A 15,527-nucleotide genomic window follows, 5' to 3' on the forward strand; every position below is an offset into this window, starting at 1 on the left:
ATATTAAGCAACTTGTCCCTTTATTCAAGGTTAAATACTTTCCCTTTAGAGTTTCCACAATGCACTGATTCTTAATAGAATATCCAACAAGTCCATCACTACAAATGCACCTTCCCATATAGAAATACTTTTGGTTAACCTATAACCTCAACAAAATTTATGTTGGTACAATTTCATTACTCAAAACATTCAACAAATAACACTAGTCCTATTCTCGAAGTCCAGGGAGAGAGTGGGGCATGAATACTCACACTAATAACCCCATATCCTAATGTTGTCATCCTTGTGTCTATCAGGAATCCCTTTGGTAGGCTCATCATATGTCACTTTGCCAATAAAACTCACAAGAAAGTGCCTCAAAATTTAAATTCAACATCAAGGATGAAACATCCAACGCAAAAGTCAGAAACCAAAGAAATAAAGAGTGGCCACAATAGTAAAATTTTAATCAAGAAATAAAGACATAACCAAGAGGCTAAATAGAAACATCAATAATACAGTTGGCTAAATAGTCGCACATCACATTGTTTGACAAAAAGGAAAGAACATTAAAATACCAATATCTGAAATTAGACAAATAAAGACATAAATGTAATCACTTACAAAATTTACATTACTGACATAATGTAGCCATACCAGGGTCACTAAGGAACATGAGGGACTTAAGGTCTTCCAAATAAATTGTAGGGATCTTGAGTTGATTTAGATGGTAGTCTAATGATCATGTCATTCATACTCTAATTGATCCCACATACTAACTACATACTTATCTTTATCGACACTACCCTACAATAAAGTGCAAATGTGATGATATTAAAATGAGCCTCCATCAATCATCTTATTGTTATATATGTTTATCTTCGGAGACTCTAACATTTGGGGACCTTAGTGTTAGTAGAGTTATGCTTTGAGTTACAATTACAAAATAAAATCTCTTATCCTTAATTCACTTATAATTACATATTAGGGCATCTACCCATCAATTTTCTTAAATCAATTTCACCCTCTCTACACTAGTCGAATTTGTGTTATCTTTCTCACCAAAATGGTATGGCCCTCTATACATATACCTATATCACTTTCCATGTTATTTCATCATTGACACAAGTCCTGATTATCATCCAAGAATGTACTGACTGCTATTGTTCTCAACAATAATCCAAATTTTATGTCTCCTAGTTATAAATGACTTATGAATTCACTTATGAATTCATCCTTAGGTTGAAGGTTTTCAATTACTTAGGTATAAAACCATTATTAGGATGTCAAAAATGTTTACTTATTCACTCTTACAACTATCTCCTTGCTGTTGATATAGGTCATCATCGTCATTCTTATCATGCCTTGTGGCTTAAAATCCACTAATTACTTAACTTTGATGCCTAAACCTTTAGTTCATACTAGGTTGATGATCTCATCACGACCTTACTTTCTCTAAATTGTAGGGTTATAATTGATCCAATAGTTTCAATAATAGAGTTTGTGAACACTCACTTGATATTTTAGAGTTTAGTATTACTCATGCTTATAGGATAAGCCTGCCAACATAATAGACTCACATAACCCTAACTTATAAGTTTACATCTTCCCATCTTACTGATTCAATACTATATGCTACATACTTATCACCTTTTATATCTTACTGATTCAATACTATATGCTACATACTTATCACCTTTTAATTTCATTCTTAGCACCATATTGACATAGATTCATTCCTTGATTAGGGTTTCATTCCTCATCGTGGGTTGAGATACTTGCTTTCTTTGTACGTTCCTTACTAACTCTCTCTTGTTGAATAGCTTCTCGCATTAGTAATCACATCGTTTGAGATTCCAAAGGTTACTTGCAGATTCAAAATTGGCTCAAGTTTACTTTTCAAGGATTACTAGAACAATATATACATTAAATTCTTAATAGTTTTAGATGTATCCCAATCACTTGGTAACGTGATATAATCTTCAAGTGTTACCTTCTTATTTACTCACCATTCATTTTATCGATTCAATATTTAAAATCTGAAAGTACAAAATTAGATTATGATGATTGCAAATTTCCTTTACTTTTGTTTGTACTATCTAAATCCTTACTAATCTACTTGATTACTTCCATATTGATATGAACTACAATTTCTTCCACAAGTGATCAAGTTAGACCACACTTGACTTCTACTAAAGATGTTGAGAACACTTTCTCTTTGACTTCTAGGTTATATGATCGCTTCCACTTTCACGATTCAAAGTTGTTTTAGGGTTTCTTAATTTAGTTTTCCTTCAAAGTGATTGTGTTAAATATAATTTTGATTTCTTGATAAGATCATAATATAGTTGAATATAAATGCAACATTCTTGCATCTAAACATTCTTTTCAATTCATTAAGACCAGGTTATTTCATATGGTTAACCATTTACATTTGTTTGTTACCGGCTCAAAGTTTTACTAAAGTCTAATTATCAATGTCACAGTTTTTAAGAATACAGTTACTCATCAAATTTCTGCAATGGGAGATCCGCCATGTTGTATAGTAAAATTTAAATGTCCAAACTTATCATGGACCCATTATTGCCCAAGTGTCATGAAACTAGGCTCTGATACCAAAATGTCATGCCCAAAAATATCGGGGCAAAAACACACCAATTTTATTTATTTTTTAATTTAAAAATAATACAATAATAATTAAATCTCTACTAAGTTCAATATGTTTAGTTCAACATGTTAATGCATAGTCATAATGAGAAATAGGTACGTGATCTCCTAACGATGTCCTATCATTTCCATTTAAGTTTATAATCAATGAGAAGAAAAGATTGTTAAATCTGAGCATTCATTATTACATTGATTTCAACATTTATTTCGTTATTACCCTGATTTTAGAATAATCTATTATAATTAAAATAAATAAGTCCAATTATCATAAACTCGCAATATTAAACCACTATTTAACACTTAAAATTTGATCTAATAATCTAACTTAATTTTTCAACCTTTACTAATCTAAAACATTTTAAGATACACAATAATACTAACTTTCTATTTAAGAACAATATAATTACTTATAATAAATCTCAATTAATTTTAAGATGGATTAAATATGCTAGCTAACTATCTTAGACAATGTATTAACCAATAATGATACTAACTTTTCTAAAACATAGATCTTTACTAAATACTAAATTAGCTTTATAACCTTTGTCCACAACTTAATATCAAAATGTGAGGTCCACTCAATAGATTTAAACATTTATTATTGTCCACTATAATGTTAACAAATCAAAATATTAACAAACAATATAATTGAATTCTTCTAATAACAAGTTAAGTAAACATAACTCTAATTATTCGAGACTTTTAATTGAAGCATCCTCTCACTAAAATAATGTCTTCTATACAAATAAATAAACTTTATTCCAATAATAAATTGCTTCAATCTACAACCTATTCACAAAAAAATACACTTCAATTCAAATAATAATCCCACTAAAATTAAATTAAAATAAATAAATAATTAAATAAATAAGATATAACAAATCTATAAACTGATAGATTACTAATGTTTAAAAATATTTTAAAAATCAACCTTCATGATAAAATACAATCTAATTATTATTTTTTTATTTTTTTTTTACAATCTAAACTAACCTACACATTGACTACTAACTATTATTATTTAGACTAACACTTTATCTAGTACAAAACAACCCAATATTTTCATTAGTTATCTTAATTTTAAAAAAATACCAAATCTAATACTTATTTCATTTATTGATTTTAATATAAAACTTTATTAAATCCTAACATCATTAAACACTAATACAACTTTACGAACTTATTTCCATAAAAAATTTAATTATCCATACTAAACTAAAACTAATTTGAATAAAACTAAATCCTAAAACAAATTACTAACACCACTTAAAGATACTAATAACACTTAATTTAAATCTAAATTTAAAGAAAAACACATAACATGATTATCAAATATCTAAAACTTTATTCATAAAAAAAGAACTAACTAAAACAACCTCCAACCTACCTACCCTAACTACCTACCAACCCTACTACTCCCACTTGGCCACTTGGCCTCATGCAATCCCAAAGCACTTGAGTGCTTTCCCAAAATTGTGCACTTCTACCAATGCTTGGAAAGTGCAGTCATGATCTACCCCAAAAGGATGTATGCAGGGGGGGGCTAAAAGGTCAAAACAACAATAAATTCCAACCTTAAATTAACTCTACACACATGCTATTTGCCCCTCCAACCAACGTACAAGAAAAGGCTCCATTTGCTAGGCGATGGAAAAAGGTAAGAATAAATTAGTTTTGAAATCTCCTTGTTTATGAAAGTCAATAAGAAAGATTTTCAAAACTGCCCAAAACATAATGCATGGAGAAAGTGAGATGGATGGCAGATAGGTAAAGAGCATGAGTGGGATAGGTTAGCTAAGATTTAGGGAAGAGGGGGGGGAAGCATTTGAGTCATAAAGTTTTGTTGTTGGGGTCTAAAGATATATATAGGATATTTCTTTCTTTCTTTATTTATATATATATTTTTAATATATTTCCTTTCTCTACTTAATCTTTGAGAGATTGAAATTAAAGGAGCATCAACAGAGAATATTCTCTGTTGTCACAAGGGAAAAAATTTTAATTTCCTTATACAAAATCTAGAGAGCTCTTTGGCCCCTGGGAGATATCTTTTTTTTTTCAAGACCTTATTTTTCTAAGTGTCAATTATTTTTTGTTTTTTGAGAACAAGCTATTTCCTTTTTTTTTTGACAAGGGGGGTGCGGTGGGGGGCGGCGCGGGTGTTCTATCATTTTCTAATTGGGCTTAAGCCAACCATATCAATCACATAACAAGCAATATTATTAATTCTCTTTCTAATGCTGATTCATGATAATACCAATGAAATTCCAATTCAATATAAATTTTCTTTAGCATAGTTTGAACTTATAATTGCAAGATTTTATTTCATTGGGTTATCAGATTTAAACTAAATGAAATGAATACAATTACAAAACATAAGAATGTCGCACAGAGGTTAAAAAAAATGTCATCACATCTACTATCAAGTAACATATGCAAAACTGAAATATGCAAATCTCATATGCAAGAAACATTACTCAATCTTTCTCTTATATTAATCAACCTGGTTCAAGGCTCTGTCGGGAAAGAACCAGTAAGAAAACCCCACATCCTTGCCACTTCAACAAGACTTTAAAATACATTTTTACATCATATTGCAATACAAATTTGAATTCCCTTCTTGGTCCTTAACAAGGGATCCTTTTTAATATCTTCAATGCATCATCGTGATCATGGAGAAGACAAAAACTGACCCGAAGACAAATCAAACATATCATGAAGAAAAAATCAAGCATGCATTCCCATCTTGATTTGCACAATAGGTTCAACATTGAACTAGACTAGGGAGAAGGTGGATTTTCCCAATAGGAGACGTCGATCACCATACCATAACATAGCCCTTTCGAAGCTAAAACTCAAGAACTTCCATTCTTCCAAAAATGCCCTTTCAAGGCCAATACAACAAGGGTTTTCATTCCTTCTCTTCTTCAAGAATTCAAATTTTCAAAACATTGTATGTGATGACAAGTAGGAGCCCATAACACCCTACCCTCTTTCCCTCTTCTCATCATGAGAAGAGACTCTACACTATTGGGGTCCAACTAAAGCCCTTCCCTTATACATGGCCACTTCTTCCCTATCCAAGGGTGAGTAATGCCAAAACAACTCACAAAATCCTTTCAAAATTCAAGCAAAACATGAAGGAAAACCATTCACGAAAACATGATTCAAACCCTCCCAATCATACCCAACATACATACAAGAATTCCAATGAAAATCACAATAACATAAGCATGAACCAAGCACGAACAACATGAACAAAGGAGATGAAGAAATACTACCTTCACAATAAGGTTATGGTAAAAAGAACTAGTTTGGGATGAGATTTTCCTTCCTAGTCTTCAATCTTCAAAACTCCTCTCTAAAACTAGAGATTGGGTAACAAAAAACTTCTCAAGAAAAAGCCTCTAAATATGCTCCTAACTCAACTAGACATTAGATAAACCTCAAGGTGGAGTTAGAGTCACCAACTCATGAAGGGGATAATCAATTTTCGTAATCAAGAAAAAATGGGGTTTTTGAGTGACCATAAAAGTCAACCAAGGGGACTAGGGGAGTGGAAAATACTCCCAACCCATACCTTTACCCCTTAGGGTACTTAGATTTCATACTTTTAGGCCTTTAATATTAATTAGGGACCTATCAAATGCTAGGAAAGAATTTTAGGACTTACTAACAACCTTCAAAATGTAGATAACCCACTAATCCTAATTAGGGGTAATTAATCTCAAAACTAACTGATTAGCAAAATGTTAGCTAACCAAATCCAGCTTAAATCTTTAAGTTACTTGGTTCCCTCTAACTATCATGTTGGAATGCATATAAAATTCACAAGTGTCAAGCGACACTATAAAAATACTATACAAAACATTAACATTTACTAATTACAAAATGATACATTCATTCAATCCATGACACAAATAAAATACGAACAACGAGGTTTGCATCTTTCATCAAATTTAACCCTAGTTTCCACAGTTGATACAATGGGTTTAGTTTTGTCTCTCTATTAAATTTCTCGGCTAAAATATCCTGCAGACTCATTGCACGCATCAGTAGCTCAAAAAAATCACATGCATATATATTAAAAACCTATCTAGATAGTTACATAATTAGAACATGAATCTTTCATTAAATCAACTATTTAATTCATTTCTACCCACATTTAATCATCTGAAATTACATAATCAATATGACATAATTTATTCCAGGAGAAAGACGAGAAAACTGATCAGCTCAATTCTATCCAGGAAGAAATCCAGCTATCTGGATATAATGCTCACAACATGCAGGAGGAAAAGGCAATCCTCTCAAATTTGCATAACATCATGTCTAAGGAAGAGCTTTATTGGAAACAAAGATCTAGAGTCAATTGGTTGAAAGAAGGAGATCGTAAAACCAGACTTTTTCACCTAACCACCCTTAAGCATCGGGCTAACAATAGGATATCTAATATCAAAAAGGGCCAGGTGATGGTTTCTAAGGAAGAAGAGATAGCGAAGGAAGCTATTTGCTACTTCTCCTCTCTCCTCATAGCTAATCCCTCCCTCTCTACGTCAGATCAAGAGGATATCTTGGCAGCCATCCCCCCCCCCCCCCCCCCCTGCTACAAGATCATCACAATTCCTTGCTGAAAGCTATCCCCACCCTGGAAGAAATTCACAAGGCCCTCTTTTCCCTCCTGGGGGATAAAGCTCCTGGCTTAGATGATTTTCCTACCTTCTTCTTTTAGACTTATTGGAATGTGGTTAAGAAGGATGTAGTAAATGCGGTTCAAGAATTCTTTGGGGCTAGGAATCTGCTCAAAGAACTTAATGGTACATTTCCAGTCCTCATGCCCAAGATTTTGGGAGCTGACTATTTGCACAAATTCAGGCCCATTAGCCTCTACAACTCTTTCTACAAGATCATTTCTAAGGTTCTCACTTCAAGACTCCTCAGCATTCTTCCCCTAATCATCTCACCCCAGCAAACTGGCTTTGTCCCAAGCAGGAAGATCCTTGTTTCCATCATATCGGTTCATGAAGTCATCCACTCTCTTGAGATAGGCAATAAGGAAGGTTTCCTTCATGATAGGATCGATTGAAAGTTCCTCTTTGCTATCCTTCAGGCCTTTGGTCTCGATGCTCAAGTATGCAAGCTCATCTCTCAGCTTGTGTCTTCTCCCTCTTTGTTTGTTCTGGTTAATGGTCTCCCAACTCCTTTCTTCTCCCCCTCAAAGGGTTTAAGGCAAGGTGACCCAATTTCTCCTATCCTTTTTTTCATCTTGGCAGAATGCCTGGGTAGAATCATCTAGATGAAGATCTGGGATAGGAGTTTGAAAGGTCTAAGGCCTTCTTCGGGACACTCTACTTTCACCCACTAGCAATTTGTGGATGACACTAGCTTGGGGGGTGAAGCCTCTATCCGGGAGGCTAGGACTTTCAAAAGAATTCTAAACTCATACACCAAGGGCTTAGGACAAGCTATCAAATTGGATAAGAGTTCATTTTTCTTCCTCAACACCCCTTTGGAGAGGCAGAGGAAAATTGCTCGCATCCTAGGATGTGGCATTAGGTCCCTGCTAGCGACTTATCTTGGGCTACCTCTTGGAACAAAACCTCTAGATTCCTTTTGGATCAGCATTTTAGACAATTTCAATAGGAAACTTGTAGGTTGGAAAGGGGCCACCCTCAGTCAAGCTGGAAAATGCTCTCTCATTAACTCCATCCTCCAGAACCTCCCTACCTATGCCCTCGGTCTTTTTAGGATTTTGGTTAAGTTTGTGAAAAGAATGGAGAGGATTCAGAGGGATTTTCTCTGGACTAGGATTGATGACCACAAGAGATACCACCTGGTTGCATGGGACCTAGTCTGCCAGCCCAAAAGCCAAGGTGGTCTTGGTATTAGAAAAATTTCTCACCTCAATCAATCCCTTTTAGCTAAACATCCTTGGCGAATCTTCTAAAGCATAGGTGTTTGGAGGGATATTCTGGCTGAGAAATATCTAGGTAGACTGTCTCTTAACTCCATATTTCAAGGGGCTGAGCTACCAAAAAGATCCCATATCTGGAATGGGATCTTGAAGGCCCTCCCCCTTGCTAAATCCAAAGCTAAATGGAAAGTTGGAATGGGAGACAAAATCATTTTTTGGTAGGATAGCTAGCTATGTCAAGAACCCCTCATTAATCATCCCATATTTGGTAAGTGGGTTGATCAATGTATTGGCAGATACAATTTGATGGTAAGGAACTACAAAAATGGTAATGAATGGCACAATCTGGCTGAAATTTCATAGGACCTCAAGCCTTTAATGTCCTCTTTGAATGCCATCTTTATCAACCAAAATGGTAACTCTTTAGTTTGGGGAGATTCTTCAGGGGGCCTTTACTTTGTGGCCACCGGCTATCTATCCCTTGTGAGTAAAGAGGAGAAACCTATCTGGGCCAAAGCTTGGATCCCTAGGCTTACGCCTAAGATAAAAAAATTTCTTCTAGCTCCTCCTTCAAGATAAAATCCTTACCCAGGATAATTCAGCCAAGAGAGTCCAAATCTTACCTAATAGATGTTGCCTCTATAAGCAAGATATGGAAATGATTAATCATTTGTTCATCCACTGCCCCTTCTCCTACAAGGTGTGGAGCCATTTGACTACTAACCTAAACTTCAACTCATGCCCTCCAGCTTGCATCCAGGATTTATTTAGTCAGTGGAGAAGCCACCACCAAGGTTTGAATTCTCAGTTATTGAGCTCTTGGATCCTCCCACACTTCTACTAGGGAATCTGGAAGGACCACAACAATAGGATTTTCAGAGATAGAGAAGCCCCTAAGGTTGTAATAGCCAAGAAAATTGAAAACCTTATGTCAAAGAACTATGCCATAACCAGAGAAGGAGAAATAAAGGTTGGAGGGAATATTAAAGCTAGGAAAGAAGACGGGATCAAAAGAAGACAAGAGGCTACTTGGTCTTTTCCTCCTAAGAACTGGCATAAAGCCAACTTCAATGGGGTGGCCAAGAGGAATCCAGGTCCAGCTGGATGTGGAGATATCATAAGAAACAGTTTGAGAGGTGGCATTGCTACTATCTCTTCCCCTATTGGCCACCAAACCAATCATCTAGCTAAAGCCAGTGCTACTAGGTTCACTGTTAAGTTGGCCCTGGCCTCAGGGATTAAGCAATTGTGGCTTGAAGTTGACTCCTTAAATATAATAAACTACATTTTAGGAGTCACAAAACCCTCTTGGACCATTGAAAGCATTATTGAGGACCTAAAATCGGACTTAAGGAAATTTAAAAACTACCACGTCAACCATGTTTATCATGAAGCAAACATGGTTGTTGACTGGTTTGCCAATGAAGTGATTGCTAGCAACTTGGTGATGATGTGGGGAAGCAACAATGACTTTTCAGTAGCGATGACTGAGCTAATCTAAAAGGAGAAAATCCACGGCACCAACATAATGTCCTTTTAATGATGTTAGGATTTGCAAAATTGTACTTCAAAAAGGAATGTATTTGGAGTTATGCGGAACCACCTCCACTCCATAATCATGTGTACAGAAGACACGAGCTAAAGGAAGCTAGAAATATACCCATAAACATGCACAGAATTATTTTCACTCTCAGGGCCTTTTACTGGTCTGAACTCGGCAATACTGCTAGTGGTTTAGGGTTAGTTGAGCCAAAAATTGCAATGGTGGGTGAAAGGATCAGAAGAGAGCCATGGGGCAAAGTGGAGAGATGGAAAGAGAAGAAGAAAATCTAGAGAAAGCTCCAGAAGGGAGTTATAACCAATTTCATAGAGAAGCTTCATGGATTTGATGCGGAGGTTACTAAAACCATGGTTGATTCCTCGCAAAATGGCAGGGTCAAAATTGATGGTGTTTCCCACCAAATCACTGAGGGTCTTATTGTGGAGGTGACTACCTTTTCTTAGGATGGCTTGAACTTCTACAGGGACAAGAAGATGTCTGCCAACGCTATCAACGACTTTTTCAAGGATGATAAGGAGAAAAGCAAATTGGTCAAGATTGACACCTACTACGACATTGACTCCATCAAAAAATTCTAGAGGTATGTTCTTAGGATTATCATTGAATATGTCACTCTTGACCCCAGGTTTGATAGAATCAAGACCCATCATTTTGTTTTGTTAAATCATTTTAGACACAAAGTGAAATTTTCTTTTTTTACATTTTCACCTCCATGGACAAGAATATAGAGGGATTCAAGAAATGCCCTGTCAAAAATCTTGCCCTCTATGAGGGTCTCCTGCTTCTGATTTATGAGTTCTTGAAAACCAAAACTAGAGGTAAAACAATTGGGGACTTGGGTATTGCCTCGGAGGACACTGCTAGTTCTAATTCTTGGGATGAGCTTGTAGTGAAATTAGAGAAAATTAAAACCTTGAGCAAAGCTATCCCTATTACCCGTGATCCCCGCATCCCTAGCAGGAAGAGCCGTAGATGTCTTCCCCCTATCCCCCCCTCTCCTCATCCTAAGGAGGTTAAAGAGGCCAGTGATGATGATGTGGAGTCTGATATGGAGTCTGAGGAGGAGCACTCGGAGATAGGGAAGGAAAGTGAGATGGAAGAAGATAAGGGGAGAGAAAATAACAAGGAGGCGGTGACCCCTATGGACCCCAAGGTTAACCCCAAGAAAAGAAAAGTGAACTAAGCCCTATCCCAGGATCATCCCAGTGACCCTGTTGATGTGCCCCCCAGCCCCACCCTACCCAATTCACCTCAGGAGATTCCCATTTTGCCCCCAGAGGAGATGATTAAAATCATGGTTGAAAAAGGGGGGGAGGTAATCAAAAAGAACAAGAGGAGGGCCTAGAGGAACTTCTATGGGGACAAGGTTAGTTTAGGTATTGTTAGAGAACCTGCTAAAATCTAGGTGCTGGAGGACCTTGACAAAAGTACCCACTACGATGAGCTCATTGACCTAGCTCTTTTGGTCATCTCTGACAATGTGCGAGAAACTGGCTTCAACTTCCTAAATAATGCAAAGAACAGCTTGATTGACAACTTTCATTCCATCAAGTGGCTTTTTCAAGAAATTGAGGCTCTGAAGGATAGGAACAACCAGCCCAACAACCAAGATTCTGACAAGAACCAGGAAGCCAAAGGAAGCAAAGACCAGGTGGGGAGCTAGGAGAAAGACAGAGGCCAGGTCTCCAGTGACCATCAGGATGACAAACTCACCCAGCTTGAGTAGAAGGTCCAAAGGCTGGATTCTATCCACCAAATTATCACTAAACAGATAGTGGACACCCTTCACACCTTGAATGAGAATATTGTCAATCTGGGAGACTATCTTACTACAACTGGCCTTGAAAGGGATGCGGAGCAGAACACAGAGCAAGGATTCAACTGGGTTGAATTTCAAAAAGAGGCCAGTGACCAAGTGAATCAGGGGAACCAAATGAACACTCCTACCAAGATTTAGGAGGGCAAGGCCAGTCAGAAGGACAATGATGTTGCAAAAACCCTGTAGGTCATGGACACAGATGGACACTAGCCTGTTCGCCTGGATTTTCTTTTCTATCTCTGGCCTTTGTACTTTGGCTTTGGGCCTTCTTTTGTCTCTGGCCTTTTGTGGTAGTTTTTTGTTTGTTTAGTCTGTTTCATCTCACTCTTTTTGTTGTAAAAATTTGGGTTTTAGGATCCCTATAAAACCTATTTTACCTAATCAAAAACTTATTCATTAATCCAAATTAAAGTACCAGAATAATCATCGTTAGGCATGCATATCCCTTAACATCATAACGACACCAATTTAAGAATATCAAACTATCTAAAGCATAAAACTTAAGCATCAAGATATCAAAATCAACACCTTTATCATCAGGTGAAAATGTCTTGTATCATTGTTAGCAAAATTTTAATATTTAACAATTGAGATAATGTAGTAACTCTCAAATCACTAGGTATCAAAACATGGGTGTATTGACTAATCTCAATTTCCATTAGGGCATTCACAATATAAGCATTACTTCATATCCATTTCAATCTCTTATAGCAGATTTAACAAGAAAATTCATATTTAATAATTACATACGAGGAGGGTCCTTACATCCTCTATCTATTGTATGCCACAAGTCTAAGGTTGAGTTGATGCCAATTTCTTTAACCTTATTGCTAAAGTATGAAGCACTTTTTGTACTGCAGCCACAGGATCAACGGATGATGCAAAATCAATAATGAAATCAGCATGCTCATTATGGGGCTCCTCGTGGACTACTTTTTTCTTTCCCTTTTCCTACTCAGCACTTTTTTGTGAGAGCAATATTATTATCACTATATTTAAAATTAATCCAAATAGTAGTGAAGAATACAATATAATAAAAAATATGCATTAACATATTTCTTGTATCTAATTTTTGCAACAACAATGAATTTTACCTGTTAAGAAGAAGAAATCCTATGAGAACCATCGTCCTCATGTGCATCTGATGGTTTTTTATCCATACTGTAGCCATGTATTTCAAAAAAAACATTGAGACATGTTAAAAAATGTATTTTTATTATTCTATGTTAGCAACAAAAAATAATTAATGGTAAGTTGGATTTATTGATTGGAGTTGATTTTAAATGTGCCTAGTACATACCACCTCACCCGTGATAGTGGCTTTGTTTGTATCTATGCAATTCAAATTATAATCAATATGAAGCTCTTCACCTCCATGTATTGATTTGATCACACATGCAAATACATTATTTCCCTTGCACACGTCAAATATACAATTGGGTTGCTTCTTAGTTGATGTAAGTCGTGTACTATTTATAAAAACTACATTATTCCTTGATACTTTTGGCCTTCTGTCAATGTATATAGTTATTATTTTACTTTTTTCACTAACTTTTTGTTGTATATATTTTTTGTGAGTGCATACCTCCACATACTTTTTTTATCTCTAACAATCTACATCCAATTACTATGATCATAGCAAGGTCTGACATACTACATCAATTCCACAACCTTGTCGTAAGAGACATTTATCCAATCCATGGAAAATAGGCCCAAATCATGTAATGAGGATGGTGTTATGCAATATATCCTCTCTCCAACACAAAAAATAGTGTTTATTAGAATAAGTTCATCAGGGACCCATTGTTTTGTACATGTTTGTAACTAAAGGGCACATCGAAGTTGCCTTCACTCTCATCATCATAAGAACATAACTCTCCTTGAGAAAGGAAAAAATTCATTCACTTATTGAATTTCTTTATAATATTTTGACCTTGAGTGAATATCCTTGATTTAGACATACATGTCTCACTTTCTTCTTCTGTGCCTACATTTTCCTCACTCGAGGAAGACAAATCTGACAAATACCTATTTACCAGTACCTACACTCCAAAAAATAAGAGAGATAGGTGACAATGAGAGATATATTTTACAAATGGTAAAACACAGTAATCTCTATGGGGTGTACTAACTTATACCTGATGATCCATGAGACTGTTTAGGACACTCGTAAAAGGACTTTGGGTTTCTACAATAGTAAATCAATTGTCTTATGTTAGCTAAAAAATTCATGATACATATACTCAAAATTACATCTAATATTAGCATCACATATGAACTATAAATAGTAAAAGGTACATGACAAGTTAATCAAATTAATCATTGATCCATCAAGAACTAAATATTCAATAGCATAGACATTGATCACATAACTGTACATTTCATTCTTCTTATTGATAATCAAAACCCCCTCCAATGTTAGCTAATCAAACCCCCCCACCACACCCCCCCCCTCCCCTGCATGTCATTGATATTATTCTTTGTCCATCAAATCATCAGTATCATCACCACCACCACCACCACTATCGTATTTATCATCATCATCATCTTTATCAATAAAATTAATGTTTTAAAAGAAAATACACCTGAAGAACTGTTAGCTCAAAAGCAAGAACATGGTGTTGAAATGGTACAGAAAGTGCTTGACATGAGAGGTTCACAAGTAAGGGTGTTGACCAATCATGAAAACTTGAATGCTAAAATGAAAGCTATCGAGGATCAAACACCTATGCTAAAGTTACAACACAATGTGAAGTTGATGTTAGATATGGTAGAGGCAGATATTCAAAATTTTGATCAAAATTTAAGGCACAAGAGAGAGAGACAATGGAAATATACTAGAAGTAGAAGGAGCAACTTTAGAAAGAGACTGCATGGTAGAAACAATAGCTAGACAACATAGAGGATATTATGGGAGCACTGGATAAAATCTAGGAAAGTGTTGCGATAGGTACTATAATAATTGGTATCACTTGCAAGTGTCTTTGAGAATTTACAGTCCAAATCTCTAGAGGACTACAAGTTGTGTAATTTGTCATGTACTGCATCTGCATTTTCTTTTCCATTTCTTATAAGAATGTTTCAAGGTTGAGAACCACTTTATCATCTTTTGCATGGTTTAGAAGTAATGTCATTATGGTAGAGGCTTCTACATAGGAATGAGCCTCGTGATTATGGAATTTACACAGAAGTAGAACTTGCTTCTTTAACTCCTTACACTCAACTCTTCATAGAAGTTATTCTTCCAACGAGAATGAAAATTTTCAAATAATTTTAGTGAGATGCAAACGTACATTAAAGAAAGATAGGTGGGGATGCCTATTTGGTATGAAAGAGATGTTTCCACCCTTTTTTTATGATCAAAAGAAAGATGCCTAAGAAGGTTCAAGTTAAAATCAAGCACTAAATGCAACAATTTTATGATTAGGGATGAAATGGATTGGGAAAATTTAAAATAATAATGCAAGCTAAATGATTCAAATAAACTTGATTAAGCAGTTTTCGAAAGTATACACTAACAAAAATAAACAAAAACTTGTATACACCATAAATGAAAAGCTAAAAATATTAAGCTTTATACTAAATTT

Source organism: Cupressus sempervirens, chromosome 10 (assembly GCF_028749045.1).
Source record: "Cupressus sempervirens isolate cs-2001-9-10 chromosome 10, ASM2874904v1, whole genome shotgun sequence".
Taxonomy (NCBI): Eukaryota; Viridiplantae; Streptophyta; class Pinopsida; order Cupressales; family Cupressaceae; genus Cupressus; species Cupressus sempervirens.